Genomic DNA, 6,000 nt, shown 5'->3' with positions numbered 1-6,000 from the left:
CTCTCCAGGGCGGGAGCCCCACACACTCTGCCACCGCCCGACACTCTCCACCCGCTCCTTGTGCACACCCTGCCCCGCTCAAGTCAGCTCAGTTGCCAGGCTGCAGAGAATCCAGTCACCAATCTATGCAGGCCCACACGTTGCCTGAGGGCTTGTTGTTGGGTGGGGCTAGTCTCTAGGGTGGGCTGCCTGCCCTGGCTGAGCTGGATTAGATCGGCGCTCTAGCGGGTGGGGCAGACCCTGGGCTAGCAGGCCTCAGGGAAAACTCCAATGGCGTCTGTGTCAGCACGCTCACACCAGGCCACAACAATGGCCGCCGCCAATGTCCCAGTCCCTGGAGAGGTCTCACCCCTCACCGAGATGCACTCAGGGCCTATTAGGTGAGTCTCTTGTCACCGAAGCACTGTGCACCTTTCTTTCTGGTGATTTTAGGATGCTTTCTGGAACGGGTGAGTTTGTGCGCGGGCCCTTTAAGAGCCAGTTTTAGTTTCTTTGTGAACCGGGTTTTCTGGGGGTGCTACCCAATGCTTTAGTAGCAGGCACAGTCAGATATTATGCTGCTGGTCTCAATTGTGCTGGGTCCACAAAATGCCCACAGCGGGGGCGCTCCCTGGCTCAGGGCCCCGCGCCTCCAGGGAGGCTGCGTACCTGTGAGCTGCTCCCGGTGGCCGTGAAGCTGGCGGCTTGTGAAGGCGGCGTTTTTCCTCTCCGGGAGGGAGTCTCTGCCTCTTCCACCTCAGTTAGGATTGTCTGTTGTTGCAGGAGTTCCTCTCATCCAGTTTTCAGTTCTGTCTCAGAGGTAATTTTTCCACGAGTAGTTGTAAATTGGCTGTGTCCACGGGAGGAGGTGAGTTCAGAGTCTGCCTACGCCGCCATCTTGACCTTTATGATTAATTTTATAATTATCTGGATAAAATTTAACACTTGGGATGCTAAATTATATTGTCTCAAATATTTACTCAAAACGGTTTTATGAATTTTCTTACACCTGCCTTCTTTGAGGTTTGTCATATAAATGTGACAGAACACTGTATGCAGTTCTGGTCCCAGAGTATAATAAAAGGCAAGCAAGATTTATGAAGGAAAATGCACTGGAAAGAATTAAAATAACAGAACAGTTTCAGATCAGGCTGCATTGAAAATCTAGGACTCCTCAGTCTGGGAAAGGTGAGAAGACAGTGTTTTTGGCAACTGTACACTTGAAGGAATAGACAGGAAGAAAAGGCAAAACTGGGATTTTGTCTGAATCTCGAGTAGGTGATTTTAAGGTAAATGCAAGGAGGTACTACTCGGCCAACCAGCATGTGCCATTTCATTCTTACTGTGTATGCGGAACTGGCTAGACCCGTGGGAATTTTTACCAGTGAAAAGTGAATTTGAGTACTCTGCGGAACCTGAGCAGTGTATGTGCTCGAATATTTCTTCAACATGAATACATTGATGAAATTATAAAATAAAAAATAGTTCGAGACTTGTTACATTAATTCATGAAAGGTAGATTATCAAAGGAAGTCAGATCAATGTCTCTAATCCTTTGGACCAGGTCATGGGAAGGAAATGCTGCACAAGGCAAAAGCTTTGGGTTTGAGCCAGGATTTTAATCCAACTTTGCCTTTTGTTAGTTGTGTGTCTTGAGCAAATAACTTAACCTCTAGTAGCTTCAACTTCTTTCTCTGTAAATTGGGGATAGTATACCCAGTGTTTAAGGTTGTTGTGAAGATTAGAGATGGAAAAGATGAAATGTCTAGCCTCTTGCTCTGGTACATAGCAGACACAAGAAAGTTTTTATTGCTACTTTATTAGAGACAGAATGGCAGTGGGGTGGACACAATACAGCCCGTGTGGCAGTGTTCCCTCCTCATGTGTGTGTAATTCTTTGTGGTATTCCTCGTATCCTTACGCATGTGGACCACACACAGACTTTGAACTCTTGTCTGGCCTGCATTCTTCATGTTACCTTATGCTGAGCTGATTGCAGTAGCCTCATGACGGATCTTTGGTTCCCTCACACTACTACTCCCGTCCTCATTCTAGCCCACATACTGCTCACACACTAATTTTTATCATGATAGTCCTCTCCCAGATATCTGCAATGGCTTCAGAGTGTGCTGCTAATTGTTTTTAAAAAGTATAATTCCATTTCACCAAAATCTTAAAGTCTTACTTTGTGGAGGGTAGGAGGATGGAAGAGGGCTAGGAAGCAATGAAGATGGGCGGGAAAGGTACATAGTTGGAATATAGGTAAAAAGCCAGGTAGATAGTGGGTAGGTAGATAAGTAGGTATTTAGATGATAGACACATGATAGACAGATGATAGATGAAATGAATTAGGGAGAATAGGAGCTGGGAAGGTGGGACAGTAGTGTGGTGAAGTAGAGTCTGTGTGGTATAGAGTGGGCGGATCTTTCCATGAGAGTTGGGAGACCCAGGTTCTGAATCTTGTAACCTGACATAAGTCTCTCTCTGCTGTGATATGAACTGTTTGGTTCATGTGATCTGATATCATATGATTCCAAATGAAGAAGGGCTATACATTTTTGAAGGCACATTTACAAATATTCTGCTTTGGTAACAAATCTAAGATCTGAAGAACTTGTGCAAGATGGTTTTTGTCTTTGTTTTTTTTTCTCTCTCTTTCTTTCATTCTGTTTTCTTTTGTTGTAATTTTTGCATTACTACTATATTTCCCTCATACTTTCCCAAAGAAATCAACATTTATTTATTTTTTTCTGGGTAGGAAAATAACACATGCTTGTTTTAAAAATAAACGCTAAGAATAAAAAGAAGCTCCTGTTTTCACATTGGGCATTTATGTTGTTTCTTGTTTTTTTGCTATTATAAACAATCTTATAACGTTAGACATTTGGACATGCGAATGATCATTTCCTTTAGATAAGATCCTAGAAATGAAATTCTTGAGGAAGAGTGCACATATTTTCAAGAGTTTTGACATGTATTTCCCATTTCTGCCCCCTCCCCAGGGCACATACAGGATATGAGAACACTTGTTTCCCCACATCCTCACCAACACTACATGTTATTGATCTTTTAAATGTTTTCCTATCTATTGGGTGAAAACAGCATCTAAGGGATGCTTTAGTTTGCATTCCATTGGTTAAGAGTCAACCTGAAAATATTTTCTTGTGGTAATTGGCCATTTGTAGCAAGCAATATTATACCATAGCTTATCATCACATTCTTTTTTCAAGAAATGCCATTATCAACTCTACTGTAACAAAAGTAGTGAGTCCATGCGAAGCAAGTTTCTGTGCGAGTGTTATTTTGCATGAAGAAGAAAAAATTTAAAATTATGTTATTTGGTAGTGGCCTGATATATGATATCTAAGATAAAAAGGATTCAAAATCTATGCTTTATATCCTTATGCAAAATTGGTCTAATTTTGGATTTTCTGTTTTATTCTGTTTTGCTGGTAGAGGTACTATGAAAGAAATATGTGTGGCATGTGATATTTCTAGTGATCTGACCATCTTCACTTTGCCATAGCTGTGTGTCCCAGCATAAGTTAAACTTGGAACAACTTAATATTCAGTGTTTGCTGAATTGGGGCCCCGTCTGCTTTAACACGACCACCTGTATGAGGAAGTTCTCTGTGGATGTTGTTAGACAGTGACATGGGCCATTGCCCAAATAACAGTGATGCTCACTTTAGAATGGTCTTTCAATAAACTCCTCACAGCGCTTCCATGGCATTAACTGGTAGGTGTCTTCATTATCCTAGTTTATAGAGCTGGGCTCCTAAAGTCTGAAATGAACTGGCAAGGGCAAGTCAAACATTTTCTGTAATAATGTTCAAGTGAGTGAGGAAAGAATCTAGGACCTTATCAATGTTTCCATTTTTGCTCTCAGATTTCTGATTTTCATTTAAAGCCGTCTTTTCTTTACTGATGAGTTCTGCATGTGCAGTCGGCTAATGTGTGGCTAATACAGTAAGTGCTTCTTCCCCAGTGCGGAGAACAAGATCATTTGGAAGAGATTCAATTCTAGACCTCCTCTTATCAGGTTTGCTTTATGAGCTCTGGTGTCTGGATATACACAGTACGCCTTATTCCTGCTGCAAGTGGAATTGTTTGCTGAGAGAGGAAAACATTCTTTGCCCTTGAGAAACCTTCAAAGTGAGTGAAAATGGCTGTGATGCAAACTCTGGGAAGCAATTGGTAAAACTCTGGGCCACCGGGATCACTATTTCACATCTTAGTGTCTGTCTTTCCTATTTCATTACATTTTTTCTCTGCCTTGTTATGTCAGAAGAATTATTTTGTTTGATATAGTAGGCGCAGGGGTATGACCTGGAGAATGTCAAAATGCCGAAGCGATGTAATCCAGCGAGTGAGGACAGTGTTGGAATTTAAGGAAAATTCCACAGCAATGAAATTTCATTGGCTAAGCTTGTCATTTTTGCCCCCTTTTCCTTCAGTCTTTTCTCTAGCAACCTATCGGCTAATGTCCTTTTTACTTCTACACTTCAAGTGACCACCACCCCACACTGTTATTCTACTAAGGACCTCTTGCTCCGTCTTCAAAAGCATATGTGGCTTAAGGAGCACATTCTGTGTCTGTTCAGTCTATTGAGTAAATGTTCAGAGACTTCGACCAAGGGAAGAAATCCCTCAAGATCGCTGGGCGCAGACGGCTGAGCCTTGGAGTTCCCAGGCGGTTCCCTAGTACAAACGTTCTGTCCAAATTCCCCACCTCAGGGTGGAGTCTTCTTTATTTTATTGGGGAAGAGGGGAGGTAAATAGCCACTGCATTGATTTAAAGAATGCAAATATTCTACCTTACATAGTATTCTAAGACATAAAGCAAAGTAGCACATTTCAAGGGATAAGAGAATAAAACTAGGAAGTCAGAGTCGTCTTTCCAAATATAAGTGAGAAGGGAAAGGAAGTTGCATAAAACACACAAAAAACCTAGATTTTCCTATCTCTCCACACTGTTAGAAGGAAAAGGGAGCACTGATATTGCCAAATATCAGCCAATGGGTAAAGTCGAATTTTTGGGACAATGAGGAGTGAACTCTGTCCTGGCAGTGTCTGTCAGCTTGACTGTGGGTGAGACAAGCGAGGGGAGCCGTGAGAGGCAGTGTGGAGAATGAACGCACGGCTGGCAGTGACTGAGCAGAGAGGAGGGCGTGAAGGAGACACGCATGCCCACCAAAACACGTGAAGACCTACCCGGGACTAGGACAGCCACAAGCTGCCGCAGCCCTGTCCTCAACCCTGACTGCTAAGGTCCTGTGGCTTTTTGACTGGAAGAATCTTCAGAGACTTTACTGGACGTCTGTTGCATCCCATGAATGCGAGTCAGGCAACATCCCAATGCCAGGCTGAGTTAGAGGAGGTTTCCACAAAAATTTATAAGCTCCAGAGCTGTAGGTCTCGCACAGGCTCCATCCCCCTTCTAACACATCTGTATGATGGAAAATGGTGCAGTGAAGTGAAACTTAATGGGAAAAATTTGAACCCTCAACTCTTTCTCCTTGGATATTCCAATAGGTCAAGACCTTACTTAATATCTGGTTATTCTCTCTTTGTCCATCCCCACCTCTTGATCCATTTCACTTTTTTCTCAAGCTCCGTGCCTCACAAGCATGACCTCTGTGTGGACTGCTTCCCTTCCTGGGTTTCCTTGTTGGTTGCTTCCAGTTGTATTTCACCAACAAGAGGCATTGGCAGGAGACTGGAGAGCAGAGGGAGAGAGGCTAGGACATTTGTTTCCTGCTCCTCCCTGACCATCTCTGGCAATTGCTGTGTTTCCGTCCCAACTGCTTCCTCAGGTGGCCCCTCCTCTATGGTTCCAGCTCCCATGGGTTTAGGTAATGCTTTTCCTTCAGGCCCTTCAGACCTGTGGTAGTGATGACTTTCCACTACGGCTGACCTCTGTGTGCCTCTCCATGCCTTGTTTATTCTCTTCTCTCTGCCCATACTCTCACCTTTTTAAGGAGTCTCTTCACCCAAGTCTCTTTATTTGAATCACTTGGA

General features: G+C 43.4%; 1 long non-coding RNA gene across 2 annotated transcripts in view; it reads left to right on the top strand.

The window, feature by feature from the left end:
* The first annotated feature begins 326 nt into the window (after positions 1–326).
* Positions 327–6,000, top strand: part of LOC147917399 (uncharacterized) — a 125,851-nt gene continuing 120,177 nt past the window's right edge. Inside the window, exon 1 of one of the 2 annotated variants that reach the window (XR_015549576.1) lies at positions 327–380. This is a non-coding gene — a long non-coding RNA (uncharacterized LOC147917399). The remainder of the gene's footprint in view (positions 381–6,000) is intronic. The other variant, XR_015549575.1, reaches the window with a different exon arrangement.

Source organism: Ceratotherium simum, chromosome 3, assembly GCF_057802395.1.
Source record: "Ceratotherium simum simum isolate JZ-2026a chromosome 3, ASM5780239v1, whole genome shotgun sequence".
Taxonomy (NCBI): domain Eukaryota; kingdom Metazoa; phylum Chordata; class Mammalia; order Perissodactyla; family Rhinocerotidae; genus Ceratotherium; species Ceratotherium simum.
The sequence above is the reverse complement of the archived record's forward strand: the minus strand, read 5'-3'. Positions and strand labels throughout refer to the sequence as shown.